This window comes from Anomaloglossus baeobatrachus, chromosome 4 (genome assembly GCF_048569485.1).
Source record: "Anomaloglossus baeobatrachus isolate aAnoBae1 chromosome 4, aAnoBae1.hap1, whole genome shotgun sequence".
NCBI lineage: Eukaryota > Metazoa > Chordata > Amphibia > Anura > Aromobatidae > Anomaloglossus > Anomaloglossus baeobatrachus.
The window spans coordinates 690,004,516-690,012,915 of NC_134356.1; positions in this window are offsets into that span (position 1 = coordinate 690,004,516).

Sequence of the window (8,400 nt, forward strand, 5' to 3'; positions counted from 1 at the left end):
TAGCCGCACAATTCCACAGGTGGCGTTGCGAATTTCAATAAACTACAATTTCCATTATCATCTCCCCCCATCAGCCAGGGTCACGGAGTCGGGCCCCGCCACAGCTGACCACCCCGGACTAGTCTGGCCCGACACCGAGTCACCTAAGGCCCTAGGGCGGGCGAGTCACTCCCCATTCAGTTTCATCCCTTTCCCATCCATTTCAGCCTTTCCTCAGGTCCCCAGACCTTATTGTTGGGTCCAGCAGAAAATGTATTGCATTTCCCATTGACTTGCATTGTACTCGCTATTCGGAACAAACACTTGAGTTTGGTCCCGGATAAGTGAATAATGTTCCGTTAATTCACCCAATCAATTTGAATTTTACAAAATAAAAAAGACCTGTTCAGGTTTAATCTCAGATCAGAGTCATGGATCAAAATTACCTGTACAAATCTACGGGTCTGTTAAAATCACGGACAGCACACGGATGGCACCGGATTGCAGTCTGCGTGCTGGTTGTGAATAACATATATGGATAGGAGAAGTTTTGTGATTTGTTTTTTTTATGTGAATATCACCAGTGAATCTAATAGAAAAAACTGACAAAATGCTGATAAAAAATGCACATGGATTTTTACAAACATGAGCAATTAAATATGTCTAAACGAAGCCTTATACATTGTATCTTGCAAAGCTTTGCTAATATCTTTATTTCTCAGACTGTATATAATGGGATTGATAAAAGGAGTAAACACAGTATATAACAGTGATAGGATCTTACTCATGGTGAGCGATAAGTATTTTTTTGGGACGACATAAACACTAAAAATTGTCCAGTAGTATATGGAGACCACAATGAGGTGGGAGCTGCAGGTGGAGAAGGCTTTCTGTCTACCGATGCTGGATGGGATCCTTAAAACTGTTATTACAATATAAGTATAAGATATTACAATGATTGTGGTTGGAATAAAGACAAAAGGAAAGCCGATTATATATATCTCCAACTGGATAATGGAAGTATCAGAACAGGCAAGTTCTAGTAAAGGGACAATGTCACAGAATAAATGGTCAATGGTGTTTGGGCCACAATAAATGAGCTTTGCAGTTTTTATAATATAAATCAATAAAATAGAAAATGCAAACACCCAACACGCAATAGACAATATCAAACAATATCCACTTGTCATGATGGTGGAGTAACGGAGGGGATTACAGATGGCCACATACCGGTCATAAGACATCACAGTGAGGATAAAACCTTCAAATCCTCCAGAGGAGGCTAAGAAATAAAGCTGAGTGATGCAGTCAATAACAGTAATGGTTCCCCCATTATTCAGTAGGATGTGGAGCATATTGGGGGCAATATCTGTGATCACCAAGATGTCACTGATGGACAGTTGTGAGATGAAGAAGTACATCGGAGTGCGAAGGTTCTTGATGGTGGACACCAGGGCGATGATCAGGAGGTTTCCACTTAATGCAAAGCAATAGACTGAAAAAAAAAGACAAAATAAGAAAATTCTTAAATATTGACTGATCTGAAATCCTAAAAGTAAGAACTCAGTCACCACGGTCAGATTGCTTTCCTGCATTTCAGAACAAACAAGTTATTAATCAATTGTCTCTTTCAGGAAGAGAAATATGAAAACCATTATATTTTGCACAAAACATTGGTGAAAACAGTTCAATAGAAGCTTGAAAATGTCAAGAATATGAAAAATGAAGCCGATGGTAGATCTTATTTTTCAAAATAGTTTCATATATATATATGAACAAGCACCCGAAAGAGATCACATCCCGATGTTTATATACTAATCAAAAGGCAGCGGGCCAGGTGAGACAATTCTTAGGAGACTTTTTTCATTTACTCATAAGTGGGTCCCATTTGTTGAAGAAAATTGCGAAATATAATTATAAAACTGAATTTAAGGGCCTGTTTCTAAGAATATACAAAGCAAAAAAATTGGTACAAAATGAAAAAAATAACAAAAAAACATGTAGAATTTGTAAAGAAGGTAAATGACACTTGGTAAAAGTATTTTTTAACTTTTAATAGAATGGCTTTTTCTTAGTAATTAAACCATTTCAGTTTTGCGCTTTTTTTGACTCTCACTAAATTCACAAAAACTGCTCATTACTATTAGGAGGCTCACAAAACACTTTTAGGGGGCTCAAAAAGCTTCAAAAACAGCAAAATAAATGTAGAGTGCAGCACTACTGTTTTGGAATAGCCATTAGCTTCCTAGGATATTGACATAAGAAATAAAGAGGTACATGCGAGACAGGTATAAGGCTGGTGCTCCCATACCCCTGCCACTACAGACAAGACACAACTTGGAGACCCATCTTGGAGTCTAGAGATTTAAAAACATTTCAGGCAGACAGCAAGACAGTGGCATCAATTGCTATCCCCTCTCCCATTTCCCCATAGTGTCTTTGCACAGCAGAAAAATATGGTCCACACAACACACTGGTAATTCCATTTGAAAAATTGAGCACACAGCGACTGTGCCTCTTGCATCAACATATCAAGGCAGGAATAGTGTCCTAGAAATTTCTGCACAACCAAGTTGAGCATGGGAGCCATGCAATGCACACTTGATGTCTCCCATGCGTAGTGTCACTGTGGCGCCCCTGAGGCTTCCGTTGCCACAGAGACATTGCACCTCAGCCAGAGGTGTGATGTCCCATCCTGGATAAGGAAGGGGGTAAACGCCGGCCCACAGGCAAATTTACACTACACCCATTGTTAGGCACACACAAGGACCAGGGACATTGGCAGCTACCCCCCCCAGGTTGCATGCAGGGGGGCCGTAAGACCCATCCCTTCTCCCATAGGGTGGGGCCTAGCAACTGGGAGGGTAGGAGGAGCCAGAAGAGAGTAGAGCAGTGACAGGAAGGTCAAGTTTCAGTCTGCAGATAGAGTTTGGAGTTGAAGTGAGTCAGAAGTCTGCGGGAGGCAGAGGAGTCAGATAGTCTGAGAGAGGAGAGAGAGGTTGAAACCTCAGAACAGCAAGAGAAAGTGATGCTTCCTGGTTGAGACCCTGGGGCCCAGCTAGGCCCAGGTGACACCACAGTAGAGAACTACAGAAAGGATTCCAGGGCCACTGCAAGGCTTTCAAGCTTGTGGCCTGTTCCACTAAGTCATCGGGTGGAGGGATCAAGCTGCATACAGGTAACGGTCCCTAGAAACTGGAGGAAGAGAAGTCATTTCCAAAGGTGAAAACCAAGGCCCAGGGTGGTTGCAAGCACCCAGGGCCACATCCCACTGTAGAACCCCTGGGAAGAGGGCAGAGTACCATCCAGGCAAGCCTTCTTGTCCAGAACCTATAGTGGAGGCCAAGACAGGTTTATCCAGAAAAGTCAAGGCTTTGAAGACAGCTGAGGGAAGAGACACAACAGAGGGGTGCACCGGCATTTTTTCCCAGATCTACCCGGGATCGGCGGAGATCCCTGACAGTGGGTCCCAGCAGTCCAAAGGCACCAGTATGCTGCAGCCCAGGAACTGTGAGTAAACATCTTGAAACTGCACCCCCTGTTGTTGCCTCCATTATTTCGCCTGCACTGCACCATCTACAACACCCTCAAAGACTTTAATAAGCACCAACAGTTGCTCTGGGGCACCGCTCCACCTGTGGGGAGCAGGACCACCCAAGCTGCCATTCCACCAGCCCCGGAGGCCCCATACAGCAGCGGTGGCTTAATAGCCGCAAACCTCAGGTGGCGTCACGAATACAAACTTTAATAATCACCACCCCCACTGAAGCCATATTAGTTGACCCCGCCAGGGTCACGGAGTCGGGCCCCGCCACCACTGACTACCCCCTGACTAGTCCGGCCCGACACCGGGTGTCACATAGCCCTGGGGTGGGCGAGTCATCACCACCAGGTTTGCACCGTTATTACAAACTGCCTTCCCTGGCTCGAGGTCCAGTGGAGACAGCTATTGATAAAACTGAGCCTGGAGAGTGGTGCACAACTCTGCAGCTATTTGACTTATTCTCCAATGCATAATAATTTAAGGACAGCCTGATAGCATTGACTTACACACAGGATGTGGCCTGGCATTTTCATTTTAAAAGTAAAGAGATGCGTAAGTGGCAGGTGTAGGGCTGGTGCTTCCATACCCCTGGCACTAGACAAAAGTCAACTTGGAGACCGAACTTGGAGTCTCCACCTTTCCAAAAACTAATGTCAGGCAAGAGGAAAAATGTCATGTATTGGCGCCCACTATAATTAGGCCAACTAAGTCACATGGCTGTGTGGGAGCGGCCCTGGAGCAAGGCCTAAACCAGCATTTCTACCTTCACCAGAGATAGGAAAAAAAAATACTGGTGCTCCCAGACCACTGAAGCCGCAGTCAAAAGAGAATGTTGTAAACCAACTTAGAGTGTTGAGATTTAAAAATCTTCCTGGCAGCCAATAGTGCAGCAGGATCAATTTCCCCATCCTGTGGCCTAGAATTTGAATTTTAAAATGAAGACATGCTTGAGTGACCGATGCAGGCTTCTCGCTCTAAGATGACTGACACTACCCACAAAACACAACTTTAAGACCCATGTCGGAGTCTTGACATTCAAAATCCTTTCAGTTAGACAGCAGTACAGTATCATTAATTGTCCCCCTTCTCATAGGGCCTTAAAAGTGTAGTCCATGCCACACACAGGCTGTGGCCCGGCATTTGAATTTGAAAAATGTAGACATGCCTGAGTGGCAAGTGCAGGCCTGTTCTTCCCAGAAGCCATAAACTACCAATAAGACACAACTTTGAGACCCATGTTGAAATCTCGACATTCAAAATGTTTTCAGGCAGACCTATACCCTGAAGTGAATGCAAGCAACTTTCAGAAAAAAAACTTCCAGACAGCAGCTGAATGCCCCCTTGCCCTGATCTGAGCCACAGTGGGGGTGCTCTTGGGAACAATTAACCCAATTCTCATCCTGGGTAAACCACTACGCCTTGGTGCCTGTGTTTGTGCTACATAACTATATTCCTTTGTGCTGCTGTGCTGGCTATGTATCTCAACGGTCCCAGTCGGATCAGTGGACTCATCGTCGTCCACCTCATCTTAAATCTCACCCTCCTTCACCCTTGAAATTCTAGGCTGACCTGATGTCAACTGTGTCTCATCAACATCAGCCTTCACCTCAGGAGAAAGTAATTTAGGTTCTTCAAAATGGCTTTCTTCTGGCCATAGGTCCTCAAATACTTGCACTTCAACACATGCCACCTTCTCACATCCCTCTTCCATGCTGCACGGCGAGAGGCCAGAGCGAACCAATGGGTGCGTAGAAAACAGATCCTCAGAGTGGCCAAAATTGGGGTTATATGTCTCCTGTGACTGATGGAGGGGGAGGAAGGTGGACCAGGTTGAGGATTGGATGGGCCAGCTTTCTGTGTATCCACAGTAGAGTGTGTGGTTGTGGAAGACTGGTTGCTGCTTGACACATGTGAAGAAGCCTTGTCTGCCATCCAAGACAGAATCTGCTCTTGTTATTCTGTCTACCACACATGTTTACGTTCCAGACTGGGAAATTTGGCAAGGAACATAGTGGATGCATCAAGTTTCTTCTCACCTGTCAAACTCAGTGCCTTGTTGCCCACCACTGACAACCCACGTCCATGTCCTTTTCCCTTAACAACTGCTTTTTTTTTTATTTTGGGTTTTGCCGACATATTTGCAGATGTTGGTAGCCCAAGCAAAGAAAACTTTGACCCCACAAATATTGTGGATAAAGTACAAGTTAGTACTTTGTACCAGGCAGCACAAAATAGTGGAGTTCTGCTTTGTATTTTCAAAAGTTACTTGCATCGTATGAATGTGGCTGATGTGGACGGACGGCACAAGTCAGGCTGTGAAACCCTAACTATTGTGGAAACAGAAACGGTGCTTTACTGTATAAAGGCCCCGTCACACTAAGCAACATCGCTAGAAGCATCGCTGCTAACGAACAACTTTTGTGACGTTGCTAGTGATGTTGCTGTGTGTGACATCCAGCAACAACCTGGCCCCTGCTGTGAGGTCGTTGGTTGTTGCTGAATGTCCTGGGCCATTTTTTAGTTGTTGCTGTCCCGCTGTGAAGCACAGATCGCTGTGTGTGACAGCGAGACAGCAACAACTAAATGTGCAGGCAGCAGGAGCCGGCTTCTGCGGAGGCTTTTAACCACAGTAAGCATCGGGTAACCAGGAAGCCCTGTCCTTGGTTACCCGATATTTACCTTCGTTACCAGCGTCCGCCACTCTCACTGTCAGTGCCAGCTCCTGCTCTGTGCACATGTAGCTGCAGGACACATCGGGTTAATTAACCCGATGTGTGCTGTAGCTAGGAGAGCAGGGAGCCAGCGCTAAGCAGTGTGCGCTGCTCCCTGCTCTGTGCACATTTAGCTGCAGCACACATCGGGTAATTAACCCGATGTGTGCTGTAACTAGGAGAGCAGGGAGCCAGCGCTAAGCATTGTGCGATGCTCTCTGCTCTGTGCACGTGTAGCTGCGTGCGCTGGTAACCAAGGTAAATATCGGGTTGGTTACCTGATATTTACCTTAGTTACCAAGCGCAGCATCTTCCACGCGGCGCTGGGGGCTGGTCACTGGTTGCTGGTGAGCTCACCAGCAACTCGTGTAGCTACGCTCCAGCGATCCCTGCCAGGTCAGGTTGCTGGTGGGATCGCTGGAGCGTCGCAGTGTGACATCTCACCAGCAACCTCCTAGCAACTTACCAGCGATCCCTATCGTTGTTGGGATCGCTGGTAAGTTGTTTAGTGTGACTGGACCTTAAGGCAACACTGATAGCTAGAGTCCTGCTTTGTAATTATTTGCAAATGCCACTAGCAGGTCCCGATAAACTACCTAATTTATAATCTATTCCTTCCCTGCTGTGGCTTTGCTCAGTTTTATTAGCTCTTAACCCCTTCACCCCTGAGCAATTTTCTGTTTTTCCTTTTTTATATATGCTCCCCTTCTTCCGAGAGCCATAACTTTTTTATTTTTTTGTCAATCTTGCTATATAAGGGCTTATTTTATGTGAGATGAGCTGTACTTTTTAATAAAATCATAAGTTTTACCATATAGTGTCCTGGAAAAAAGCAAAAAAATTTCAAGTGTGGAAAAACTGCTAAAAAAAGAGCGATTGCACAATTTTTTGGGGATATTTTATTCACCATGTTCACTATATGATAAAACTGATATGTTGGTGTGATGTCTCAGGTTGGTATGAGTTTGTAGACACCAAATATGTATAGGTTTACTTTTATTTAATGGGTTGAAAAAAATTCACAAATTTGTCCAAAAAAAGTGGTACACTTTTTGCAACTTTTTCAAAACCCATAGCGTTCTCATTTTTCGGGATCTATGGCTCAGTGATGGCTTATTTTTTGTGTCTCAAGCTAACATTTTTAGCATTATCATTTTTGCGTAGATGCTAAATTTTGGTCGCCTGTTATTACATTTTGCGCAAAATTTGTGGCAACCAAAAAACGTAATTTTGGCATTTTAATTTTTTTTGCCGCTACACCGTTTACAGATCAGATTAATTGATTTTATATTGTGATAGATCGAGCATTTTTTAATGCGGAGAGACCAAATGTGTGTATACTTTTTATTTTTTGTAACCTTTTATTTTCTATAGGCCGATTGGGTGGTGATTTCAACTTATAAGTTGTATTTTTTTACTTTTCTTTTTTATTTAATTAGCCCCCTAAGGGGACTATAACGATCAGCAGTCTGATCGCTATTCCGTTTCTCAAGACCACAGCTACGCAGCTAAGATCTGGAGAAAAGGTGCTTTACTCTCAAAAACGGCAATCTGCTGGCAGTTAGAGAAAGTGACTCATGATAGCTACAGGTGTCATTTCATGACCCTGTGCTAAAATGGAAAACGCCAGAAGTCACGTGATCACGTCACGTGACCTCCGATGGCACCGGGTAAGTTATGCTTATAGTGGCGCACTGTTACATCTCGCTGTCAGATTTTGTACTGGGTATGTCATGGATCGTGTGAGGTTAATCCCTGCCGCCTGTCGTGGGCTATCCACTGCGATCCGCGCACGTCAGATGATTTCAACAGCTGACTAGAGATGAGCAAACTGGCCGTGGTTCGGCTCGAGTTCGGTTCGCCGAACGGAGGTCTCATTCGAGATCGGTTCGTCGAACGTTCGACGAACCAAACTCGAACCAATAGGATATAATGGGAGGCAATCACAAACACATAAAAACGCATTAGAAATGTACACATACAGTTAATAAACATTGCCATAACACTTACCGGTCCCCGCGATCCCTCCTGCACTCTGTCTCCTGCCGCTATTTCATCCGATGATCGCTGAATCCTCCCGGCGACCAGCACTGCCAGCAGTGATGCAGGACCTATCGTGACGTCAAAATAGCAATGTGACCAGTCACGTGGCTATTATCTCATTGG